This window comes from Hylobates moloch, unplaced genomic scaffold, assembly GCF_009828535.3.
Source record: "Hylobates moloch isolate HMO894 unplaced genomic scaffold, HMol_V3 SCAFFOLD_14, whole genome shotgun sequence".
Taxonomy (NCBI): Eukaryota; Metazoa; Chordata; class Mammalia; order Primates; family Hylobatidae; genus Hylobates; species Hylobates moloch.
Window position 1 is genome coordinate 79901328 of NW_026652289.1, and position 13023 is coordinate 79914350.

The 13023-nt window shown below is 39.1% G+C and overlaps 1 protein-coding gene and 1 long non-coding RNA gene across 6 annotated transcripts in view; one reads left to right on the forward strand and one right to left on the reverse strand.

Annotated features, from left to right (window-relative positions):
- SLC12A6 (solute carrier family 12 member 6) overlaps positions 1 to 13023 on the forward strand; it is a 109472-nt gene that overhangs the window by 29196 nt on the left and 67253 nt on the right. The gene's annotated exons all lie outside the window — the stretch shown is intronic.
- LOC131381199 (uncharacterized) overlaps positions 10452 to 13023 on the reverse strand; it is a 37122-nt gene continuing 34550 nt past the window's right edge. Inside the window, exons 2-3 of the long non-coding RNA XR_009209763.1 lie at positions 12162 to 12292; positions 10452 to 10607 (exon numbers count right to left, since the gene is read on the reverse strand). This is a non-coding gene — a long non-coding RNA (uncharacterized LOC131381199). The remainder of the gene's footprint in view (positions 10608 to 12161; positions 12293 to 13023) is intronic.

Below are 13023 nucleotides of genomic sequence, written 5' to 3' on the forward strand. Positions count from 1 at the left end.
ATGTTTTCCTGCCTCCTTCCCCAACCTGCAGTATCCAGCCATTGTCAGAAAGACTAATACTTCTCTGAAATATCTTCCCAATTCTTTTTACTATATCTAAGAGCTTAATATAAGAATACAAATTTGATTCCTTTCAGATTTTTACACCTTAAAACTTTGTTTAGATTGTGACCCTTCTTTCTCATATTACAATCTCAGACACTTTAATTTCTTATTTGAGTGCTGTTATCACCGGCTTTTTAGAATCTCTCACTTCCAAAATTTTTCTAGCTTAGTATACCAACCTTCTGTGAACTGTCTGCTACTTTTGCCCCACAAGAGATACATCAGATTTCAACTGATTTAATTCTATAAAGATAAAAATTTCTATAAAATATGCATATTGCTTAATTTTTAAATTCTATAGTCAAAGCAATATTTAGTTTAGGAATATAAAAATATATTAAGTGCAATTTTAGTGTATTATAAAATATTCAAAAGATTTTTAAATTTTGGGCTGAATTTAGACATACGGCATAGGTTAACAAATTGATTATAAGCTGGTAAATTTAAAGAATCGAGAATTTCTTGCTTTGGCCAGGCTGAAAGAGGAAACAATTTTACCCAGAAAATGTCATCAACATTGCAATAAAAATACCAACTACCATTGTTGAGCATGGTGAGTAGCAGAGCCAGTGTTCAAACCAGGCACTGGTTTGTGGCTTATTTAATCCTCACAACAATCAGGACAGGTAACCATTATCACCGTGTTAAAAATGAGGAAAGTGAGGTGCCAAAAAATTAAGCAGATTATTTAAGTGACAGATTTAGAATTCAAAATAAGGGCTATGTAACTCTAAAGCCATTATTTTTCACCGCACCACACTGTTTCTACTTTAAACATATATGTAATTATTTGTGTTTTCTGAACTAGGCTGCTCTGTTTTTTCAGTAGTTACTAGTTCTTCTTAAGCTCTATTATCTTCATGGATTTAACAAAATTAATTGAAAGTTAACTGCTTCTTCTACCGTTTTGTTGTGGATTGCTTTTTTATTTGGCATAGAGTATTTACAAATGTAGAATATTCTTTCAAATGGCACTAAAAATTGAGAAATCCGAACTTAATCCAACAATCTGGTTTTGTTTTTTTTTTTTTTTTTTTTTTTTTTGGTCGGGGGGGACAGTGTCTGGCTTCTTTGCTCAGGCTGAAGTGCGGTGGGGTGGTCTCGGATCACTGCAGTCTCCGCCTCCGAGGTTCAAGCAATTCTCCTGTCTCAGACTCCAGAGCAGCTGGGATTACAGACATGCACCACCATGCCCGGCTAATTTTCATATTCTTAGTAGAGACAGGGTTTCACCATGTTGGCCAGGCTGGTCTTGAACTCCTGACCTCAAGTGATCCACCCACCTCAGTCTCCCAAAGTGCTGGGATTACAGGCATGAGCCACCATGCCCAACCTTTAATCCAACAATCTTAGTAGCTCTCAACTCCTCACATTTCTAGGAAGATGCAGTTATCAGCGAGGTAGAAATAAGAGACTTAACAATTCACAGGAGACTTGTACCAGTCTAACTAATGGAAATTTAGATCTGCATGCTTAAAGACTAAGGGTTAGTGATGGAAAAAAATGGGCATATGGAGCAAGTGAAATAATTGAATTTTAATATCACTGAAGGTATGTAAGATATTTTTAATATATTAAGAAAAATTATAATTCATTTTCATGGAAATGAAGCTGAGTAAAAACTAAATTCTTTCTAGAGAAAAATACTAATATAGGTAGAATATAGACATGGCAAAGATTAAATACGGTGCATAAATAACAAATGACTTTAATAAATTCTAAAGCCTCATATGGTAAATTAGATCTCATTTATTTTCCTGTATTCTTTCCATCAACATGTAACTTTTTGTGACAAAAGATTCTGATGGTTATATTAGAAATAGTGAACCTATAGTAAAAGCCCTAAAAGTTGTCTCAATCTTCCCTTTCATTGCCTTCATTCATATTTTTTTCTTCATCTCAACTTTCTTCTCTTCTATTTCCTGCCTAGAGTAAAAAAAGTTACATACACCCACATTCAGTTTCATTACTTCAAGACCAAGTTCATACTTATTTCCTCCAAGATGACTTGCCTAATCTTCTACTCCAACTTTGATTATATCATTAATTGGTATTAATGGCTGGACATGGTGACTCATGCCTATAATCCCAACACTTTGGGAGATGGAAGCTGTAGACCAGGAGTTTGAGACCAGCCTGAGAACATAGTGAGACCTCATCTTCAATTTTAAAAATAAAAGAAAAATGTAAAAACAAAGAAAAATAATTGGTATTTATCAGCAGTCAAATATTCTTGCAGTAACACTGTAATTATGTTTTTATCTCTTCACCTGTATTGAGGGTGAGACATAGTATTTTAATATTTTTCTGAAAATTACGGCCGGACACAGTGGCTCACGTCTGTAATCCCAGCACTTTGGAAGGCTGAGGCGGGTGGATCACAAGGTCAGGAGATCAAGACCATCCTGGCTAACACGGTGAAATCCCGTCTCTACTAAAAATACAAAAAATTAGCCGAGCATGGCGGCATGCGCCTGTAGTCCCAGCTACTCGGGAGGCTGAGGCAGGAGAATGGCATGAACCCGGGAGGCGGAGCTTGCGGTGAGCCGAGATTACGCCACTGCACTCCGGCCTAGGGGACAGAGGGAGACTCCATCTCAAAAAAAAAAAAAGAAAATTACATATTTTATTTTTTATTGTGGAAATTTCAAATTCAGAAAAGTTTAGTGAACTTCCTGTTCATGTCTGTTACCTGTAGGTATTCTTCTTTATTTTTTAGATATTCTTTATATTTAGGGATGTCAATCCCTTTGGGAAATAAATTCCAAATGTTTTTCCCCATCAGTATTTCTTTATTGAGGTGCAGTTGACATAAAGTTAACTGTACATCTTTAAGGTGTATATTTTATTGATGAATTTTGACATTTATATGCCCATGAAATAATTGTAATGAAGATAGTGAACATTTTCGTCACTCCCAGAAGTTTCTTTGTGCCCTTTATGCCCCACTCACCTAATTCCTTGGTCCCTGGGCAACCACTGTTCTGTTTTTCTGTCACTAAATTACTTTGAATTTCCTAGAATTTTATATAAATGTAATCATACAGTATGTACTCTTTTTGTCTGACTGCTTTTATATGACATAATTATTTTCAGAGTCCATCTAATCAGTTTCCTTTAATTTTGACTTCCATTAAGATCTTCCTTATTTCTTAAATTTTTTCTTCAAAACTTCATACTTAAGGCAGTAGTTGAAAACAATGCAGTCCACAGATGTTTGGACTTTACAGTGGCACTTTAAATTTTTGACTTATATGCCAAGATTTTAATGCTTTTAGGATTAGTCTGTAAACAGGACTGACTTTTCAGAATAAGTTCTGGGAAGGTGGCTACTTGAATATCTCACTATCCCTCCGTTCCTACTTCCAGCCTGTATCTGTCAGTCTTGAGTGAAGTGGCTCCTGGATCTGATGAACAGTTGGATGCAAGTGAGGCCATGGGCTTTGTGAGAACTCTGTCAGGGAGAGTTGGTACAGGAGTTTTCCTCTAGACAAGAGCCTGGAAAATCTCAGGATGAGGATAAGAATGGCAAATCCAGGAAATAACTTGGTCTGGTAGATATCCATGGATTCCTGGAGGGAAGGAGAAAAGGAAAGAGCCAGGGGTCTGAGATCTTCCCATCCCTGTGACTGGCATATGTAAGGAGACCTGAGAGCAGGGAGGCTTCCTCCTGGGCCTCCACAAGAGCTGGTGGCTTGCCTGCTGCAGCACTGCCTACCCACTGGAAATGGAAAGACTGCTTTGCCTTTCCATTTTCTTGAGGCTGCTACCACTTGTGGTCCTCCAACAACTAAATCTAATCCCCCATGAGGTGACAAAGATAAACAACCCATCTGGGGAAGCCAGGCAACCTGAAAGAGAAAAACCACTTAGAATAAACAATATATCGAGTTAGCTAAATAGAAATGCCGGAGGAGGCCGGGCACGGTGGCTCACGCCTGTAATCCCAGCACTTTGGGAGGCCGAGGTGGGCGGATCACGCGGTCAGGAGATCGAGACCATCCTGGCTAACATGGTGAAACCCCGTCTCTACTAAAAAAACACAAAAAATTAGCCGGGCGCAATGGTGGTCGCCTGTAGTCCCAGTTACTTGGGAGGCTGAAGCAGGAGAATCACTTGAACCCAGGAGGCAGAGGTTGCAGTGAGCCGAGATCGCGCCACTCCCTTCAGCCTGGGCGACAGAGCGAGACTCCATCTTAAAAAAAAAGAAAAAGAAATGCTGGAGGAGAGAGAAACTTGACCATGAAAATAATAATGGGCACATTTAAGACTTTATGGAACAAAAAATGTGATTTTCCACCTTATTATCACCTGACTCCATTTATCCTTACACATTTATTTTTTTTAAAACTATCTCTACTAGAGTGTAAGCACCAGGAGAACAGGAACTTTTTTTGTCTTGTATTCACTGCTAATCTGTTGTCAACTCTAATACCTAGAACACTGTCTTACGCATAGTAGGCACCCGATACATAATTATTGAATAAAGGAATGAATGAGTATGAACAATTATTGACCTGGAAGATCAAGTAAAAGAAATATTTTAAAGCATGGAGCCAAAAAAAATACAAAAAAAAACTTTTCAAAAAGAGACCTATTGGATCAGTTCAGGACACCTAACATGGCTAATACAAATTCCAGAAGAAGAAAAAGGAACAAATGGAGAAGGAATAATTAAACAACATAAAATCATTTCCTGAGCTAAAGACTTCAGTGTGCAGAATGAAGTTCTGGGGGAGATCAGTGATGAAAAACACATACCTAGGGATATCCTTGTAAAATTTTTGAGCTCCAAGGATTCACCTTGGAGGCTTCCAGATAGAACAGGTTGCACCTATCAAGTATCAGACTGGAATCAGAATTCTAATTCACAACACTGGAAACTAGGAGATGGTAGAAGAGTATTTACAGATTTGGGATTTCACAATCCCAAATCCCTATTTCCCTTGAAGATACTTCTCCCCTGTGAGGGGGAAACATGTTACAACTATACAAAAATTTCAGGAATATAATACCCACTTAACTCCTCTGAGAAAATTCAAGAAGGGGTTTTAGCCAAATAACAAGTGACCTAGAACAGAGATCACATGATGAAAGGGATAGAAATAATGAGAAATGACAGACTCTTTGGGAATGTATTATGTAAATGCTAAGTAAGGTTTTTAACCAAAGGATGCATAGTTCAGAGAACAATAATATTTACAATGTGATAAGTAAGTCAGGGCAGAACCTCAAAACTGTGGGAACAAAAGGAAGTAACAGCTTTCCAATTAAGGTGAGGAGAGGAAAAAGCACCAATATGCACATGAAAAGATGCTCAACATCTTTAGTCATTAAAGAAATGCACATCAAAACCAAAATGAGATACAGCTTTTTCACACTCACTGGGATGGCTATAATCAAAAAGACAGATAACAAGTGTTGGAAAGGATGTGAAGTATTGAAACTCTCATCCACTATTAGTGACAATGTAAAATAGTACAACTACTTTGGAAAATAATTTGACAGTTTCTTAAAAAGTTAAACAGAATTACCATATGTCCCAGTAATTAAGTGTATTTCCACACAAAAACTTGTACAGGAATGTTCATATCAGCATTATACATAATAGCTAATAAAGAAGTAACAGCCCAAATGTCCTCCAGCTGACAATTGAATGGATAAAATGTGATATAGCCATATAATGGAATATTATTTGGCAATAAAAACAAAGTACTGATTCCTGCTATAACATGTATGAAGCTTGAAAATGCAAGTTAAGGAATCTAGTTGCAAAAAAAACCCAAACACATACTGTATGATTCCATTCGTAGGAAATGTCCAGGATAGGTAAATTTATAGACACAGAAGTTAGATTAATGGTCGTTTGGTCTGGATAGGGTGGGGGAGAGTGAGATGGGGATTAGCCTGCTGATGGGTAGAGGGTTTGAGACGGAGTCTCGCTGTCGCCCAGGCTGGAGTGCAGTGGCAGGATCTCGGCTCACTGCAGGCTCCGCCCCCTGGGGTTCACGCCATTCTCCTGCCTCAGCCTCCCGAGTAGCTGGGACTACAGGCGCCCACCACCTCGCCTGGCTAATTTTTTGTATTTTTAGTAGAGACGGGGTTTCACCATGTTAGCCAGGATGGTCTCGATCTCCTGACCTTGTGATCCGCCCGCCTCGGCCTCCCAAAGTGCTGGGATTACAGGCGTGAGCCACCGCGCCCAGCCTTGGGTAGAGGGTTTCTTTTAGTGGGGAGACAAAAATGTAAAATTAGATTGTGGTGACAGCTACACAACAGTGTGACTATATTAAGAAACATTGAACACTTTGAGTGAATTATATGGTGTTGTCTTAGTATGTTTCATGCTGCTATAACAATACCACAGACTGGGTAATTTATAATGAATTGAAATTTATTGACTCGTGGTTCTGGAGGCTGGAAAGTCCAAGACCAAGGTGCCAGCACCTGCTGAGGGCCTTCTTGCCGCATCTTCCCATGGCAGAAGGGCAGAGAGGGTAAGAGGGAGTGAGAGAGAAGGGGACCAAACTCCCTATTTTGTTACAAACACTCTTGATAATGACATTAATCCATTGATGAGGGTGGCCTAATTACCTAATGGCCTAATTACCTCTAATTAGTCCCCCACCTCCCAGTGATGTTGCGTTGGGGATTAAGTTTCCAACAGATGCTTTTTGGGAGGATGTATTCAAACCATGGCAGATCTGTAGTTTATGTTTCAAAACGTATTTTTTTAAAAAGGAACTAGTGTTGATAATACACAGCAGCTTGCATGAATCTCCAACGCATTAGGCTCAATGAAAAAAAGGCAGTCTCAAAAGTTTATATATTATATGATTCCATTTATATATTATATGATTCCATTTATATTTTCTAAATTATTGAAGATCATGACACATTTACTATTCAAAGTATACACACTAAAAACAATGTTTTTAAAAAATTCCAGAATACAGTATATATAATAATAGTTTCTAGTTTAATGCCTGGGTTTAAAACTTTAGGAAATGTTATATTCAGCCTACATTAAGCAGTTAACCTTTGACTGTAACATGAAATCAATATAGGCTCTTAAAATATTGGAAATGTTCACAGTAGTCTCTTAGTTCCCCTAATTCCCCTTTTAACTCCTTAGTTCCTAATCTGTTGTTTAGGCCAATTTTCTCCCCTTCTTGTTAAGAAGATAGTCTCTTACGCTCATGTTTATTTTTCCAAAACCATCTTTAAAATGAAAATGTGAAATATGTTTCCACAGTGCATGAAAAATAATTTGGATCATCCACAAAACCAAAGAATGACATAATTTTTTTTTTTTTTTTTTTTTTTGAGACAGGGTCTCCCTTCTCCCCTCTGTCACCCAGGCTGAAGTGCAGTGTCATGATTATGGCTCATTGCAGCCTCAGCCTCCTGGGCTCAAGCAGTCCTCCCACCTCAGCTTCCCAAGTAGCTGGGACTATAGACATCCATACCATGCCAGGCTAATTTTTAATTTTTTTGTAGAGACAAATCTCCCTATGTTGCCCAGGCTGGTCTTGAACTCCTAGGCCCAAGCAATCATCCCACCTCCACCTCCGGAAGTGCTGAGATTATAGGCATGAGCCACTGTGTCACCCAGGCTGGAGTGCAGTGGCACAATCTCAGCTTACTGCAACCTCCGCCTCCTGAGTTCAAGCAATTCTCCTACCTCAGCCTCCCGAGTAGCTGGGATTACAGGCTCCCGCCACCACACCTGGCTAATTTTTGTATTTTTGGTAGAAATGGGGTTTCACCATGTTGGACAGGCTGGTCTCAAACTCCTGACCTCAAGTGATCCACCCGCCTCGGCCTCCCAAAGTGTCAGGATTGCAGGTGTGAGCCACCACACCTGGCTAGCCCATAATCTTCTTCATTTATAAATGTCTACACCAGTAGCCTCCGCTACCACCATCATCCCCCAGCCTGAGATTTCAAAGTAGGAACAAAGGTAGAGCTTACAAAGGCAGCCCTTCCCCTTTGCTCTGAGGGACTCAGATTAGTACCCCACACGTGATGTGGATTACAGATAAACAAGTGAAAATGATCTTCACGAAATGGTTGGGGTCTCCTGGCAGTGTCACTTGGAAAGCTTTCAAAGTATTTATTTTTTTGTTTAAGCAATGATGCAAACTGATAAAGGCAGAATTTTAGGATTATTAGTATGGAGGAAAATGTAGGATTGTTTGAAGATGGGAGAATTGGTGGCAGTTGAACTGTTTTAATGGTCTAAGCTGAAAAGGATGAGAATCTAAATGATGGCAGTGCAATGGAATAGATTGGTGTGGAAGCATACTGAAGCCACAGTTAACTGGATTTGGTGACTAAATATTGAGACTGAGGGAGGAAGGGGGAAGAATCAGGTTGGAAGTACATGTGCTCACTGCTTCTGTGTACCCACTTTCTCTGTGAATGACAGGATTCTTTTCTTTTTTTTATGTTAGGTATATTAAATCCTGCTATTTTATCTCTGGAATGTCTCTCCTCCATTTCCCCCTACCCATTTTTCTACTTTTTCATGAACTAATTATCCTTCAAGATTTAGCTCGGTTATCCCCTTGACAACATCCCTGACCATTGCTTTATTTTTATTTTATTTATTTATGTTGAGACAGAGTCTCACTCTGTCACGTAGGCTGGAGTGCAGAGGCGCCATCTCAGCTCACTGCAACCTCCGCCTCCCAGGTTGAAGCAGTTCTCCTGCCTCTGCCTCCCGAGTAGCTGGGATTGCAGATACCCACCACCATGCCTGGCTAATTTTTTGTATTTTTAGGCTGGTCTCGAACTCCTGACCTTGTGATCCACCCGCCTCAGCCTCCCAAAGTGCTGGGATTACAGGTGCGAGCCGCTGCACCTGATTTTTGTTCTTTCCTTCTTGAGTCCCACGGTATTTGTACTTACACTGTAATAATTTTATTGTTTCATAATTGTGTATTTTTCCCCTCTGAACTTCTTGAGAGCAAATGGTCCCTGTTTTTGATATCCATAGTGCCTAGCATGTACCTGACATATAGTAGGCATTTGGAGTCTTGGTTGAATTAATAATAATAACTATTACTGCTATCCTAGACAGCCTTAGAGATGTTTGCACATGGACAGACTGCAGCGATCTATTGATGAGTCTGCCTGCCTGTCTCTTAATATATCTAGCATTTATTTCTTTTTGCATTTTGTACTCATGTTTCCTTGCCTAAAATACTTTCATTTTTAGACCTCTACATAGAGAATTTCAGTTGTTTTCCATCTCCTTTAGACTCCCCTATTTGCCTTCCAAGATTTTCCTAATATGACCCAATCCTCCCAAGCAAATCTTCCCAGACATGTGCTGTATTTATTCCTTCTCTGTGATTTTGAGCCCTCCATGATTTTTAAGGTTTTCAAAAATCCTCCTTCAAGTTCACACTGCCTTGATCAATGTTTCGCATCTCCTTTGGACCCTCACACTACTTCTTGCTAGTGAGATGATCCAGGACCACAGCTGAGGCCGGGCTTTGCCGTGGTTCCCTTGGCTTTATTGGCTACACCACCTTGGGCAAATAATTTCGGCTTTCTCTGAGTTAGTTTCTTTATGAATATAGGAATAATTCTTCCTCACACGGTTGCTGTGCAGTTTTTATGTGATGATAGTAGGAAATTTTCCCTAAATTCAGTCTTTTAGAGACTACCTTTGTAATCTTTCCATTTTTATAGATCATCTTTGTGTTTATTTAATTTTTTTCTTAAATTGAGTCACTGCTTTTATGGTTTCCTTTTAAAAAGGAACGTTGTCACTAAATGAAATACCAGCATGCTTGCCATAAATAGAGTATAAATTAAAAATAGATACAATAAAGCAACTAATCTTGTTAGATACTGTTGCCAAGCTTAGGCTCTGACTAAGCCTGTTAAAAAAGAGATTAGCAACGTTTGAAGAGATTTTAAAGATATTCTAGCACAAACATTTTTAAAAATGGTATTTGGCAAAGTGCTTCCAACTTTCAGTTAGCTGGGTTAATGGCAGGATGAGGGGAGAAGGTAGAATCACAGTTAAAACTTATCAAGATGTTTAGTAGAAAATGAACTTAAACATTTGTAGTTAAATTTTCAAAAATTTGATTCTTATGGAGTAATCAGAAGTATACAAATAACACAAGTAAAATAGTTTGGTTACTAAAATTTTTTTTCAAATATCAAAGTAGAAGCATATCTACTTTTCTGTGTGGATGTTCTTTATCTCTTCTTAATTTCTCTACCTTCAGTCCTGACTGTGTTGGATTCCATAACCACATGAGCTTTCCTTTACCTTCTCTGTGTTCTGCCATGCTCTTGGCAAAAAGGGATAGGGGGAGTCTTACCTGGGTCGGCAATATTTGTGAACTCTGCTGCATTAGCAACGCATCGATGTGGCAATCTGTGGTCACTGTGTAGTTCCATGCACCGGATACCTACTTTGACTGTAATTATTTTATACATGCCTTGTTGTGATCTTGTGCCTTAGATAATTATCTTCCCTGGATAATTAAAAGTTACGTATATTGCCATTATTCATTCTTGTACCTAAATTTTAGGAACAACCAGTATAATATAGTAGACAAATCAGAATCCAAGTTCAAGCGAGTCTTTCTTTGAAATTTACACTCAGTTTGCCTTGGATGAACCATTGAGCCTAATCTTGCTTTAGCTTTTTAATATTTCCTGTCTGGCCGGGCGCGGTGGCTCACGCTTGTAATCCCAGCACTTTGGGAGGCCGAGGCAGGCGGATCACAAGGTCAGGATATCGAGACCACGGTGAAACCCCGTCTCTACTAAAAATACAAAAAATTAGCCGAGCGTGGTGGCGGGCGCCTGTAGTCCCAGCTACTCAGAGAGGCTGAGGCAGGAGAATGGCGTGAACCCGGGAGGCGGAGCTTGCAGTGAGCCGAGATTGCGCCACTGCACTCCAGCCTGGGCGGCAGAGCGAGACTCTGTCTCAAAAAAAAAAAAAAAAAAATATTTCCTGTCTGTATCACAGAGTTATCATGAGAACCAAAAGAAATATATGAAAATATTTTAAAAACTGTAAAATGTTACTATGTGTAAGATACTATTATTACCATCATTCTTTCTTAGTTTCTTAAGTTGAAGTTGACTTTTCAACTAGATTATGAGCTGCTTAATGTCAGGAAATATCTTATGCTCACTCTTGTTCCCCACAGCATCCAACACAGCTTTAGGCATGTTTAAAACTTATGGAATTAAATTATCATTGTTTATTTGAATTGGAGTCATTAATAAAATTGTACTGGGAAATGTAGTACAGACAGTCCTTAACAATTACTATTATAATTAATTGTATCACAACATTCCAAACTGTGTTTGTTTGTTTGTTTTTGAGACAGAGTTTTGCTCTTGTCATCCAGGCTGGAGTACAATGGCGCGATCTTGACTCACTACAGCCTCCGACTCCCGGGTTCAAGCGATTCTCCTGCCTCAGCCTCCCGAGTAGCTGGGATTACAGGCATGCGCCACCATGCCTGGCTAATTTTTTGTATTTTTAGTACAGATAGGGTTTCTCTATGTTGGTCAGGCTAGTCTTGAACTCCTGACCTCAGGTGATCCGCCTACCTTGGCCTCTCAAAGTGCTAGGATTACAGGCGTGAGCCACCACACCCAGCCTCCAAACTGTATGTTAATGTGTATTTGGTCCACACTATAAATGTATCAAATTTTTTGATACAAGAATAGTGACTCAAACTATTATCACATGACTGTATCGTTATAAATCAATGTGTATATTAGTGCTAAGAATTCAACCACATTACTTTGATATTTTCCGCAGTACTACTGCACTACAAAATGTTTAGAATTCCAAGAAATATGCCCAGCTACCTGAATTCTAATTTGTCACCATGACTCTTTGTAGCATATAATTGTTATTATGTCTATTGAGGATCATTCTGTGGCTTATCTCAATTTTCTGTGATATAGTATTATTCCTATTGCATAGATGATAAATTAAGGCTAAGAAGTATTGACTCATTTTCCCAAGGTTACACTAATAACATGTGGTAGAGCTAGTATCTCACCTGAGCTTTACCTGCTTCCCAATCCTGTGTTATCTTTTCTCTCTGCCTCATGTCTGCTCTCTGGGATAGTTGCACAGCTGTCATAGTGGGCTCTGTCTTCAGCATCATCCTGGAGGTTCCCTTTGCCTTTCCTGTAAAATGGAACAATCATGATAGTACTTACAGCATAGGATAAGATTGCTGTAAATGAGATAATACAGGTAAAACGTTTAGGTGTCTATCACATACGTACCCTAATAAGTGCTAACTGTTGATAATTCTTTTTATTGTTGTTGTGTCTACTAGGAGACTTTTATTGGTCCCAAAATTATTCATGCCACTTGTATTTATTATAAATCCATAATTTAACCAAATATTACACAAATTGATGTAATATGAATAGGGAAAGAGTAATATGAATAGGGAAGGTAGAGTTGCGTCTATAAAAGCTAACGTGGATTATTTAGCAGGTCATTAAACACTTATTTAAGGCTGGGTGTGGTGGCTCATGCCTGTAATCCTAGCACTTTGGGAGGGGAAGCAAAAGGATCTCTTGAGGCCACAAGTTAGAGACCAGCCTGGGTGATATATTTTTGTCTCTACCAAATAAATTAGCCAGGTATAGTGGTGCACACCAGTAATCCTAGCTACTCAGAAGACTGAGGTGGGAGGATTGATTGAGCCCAGGAGTTAAAGATTATGGTAACCTAAGATTATGTCATTGAACTCAATCATGAGCAACAGAACAAGACCCTGTCTCTTTAAAAAAAAAAAAAAAAAGGTATTTAGGGCCGGGTGCGGTGGCTCACAACTGTAATCCCATTACTTTGGGAGGCCAAGGTGGGTGGATCACGAGGTCAAGAGTTCAAGATCAGCCTGGCCA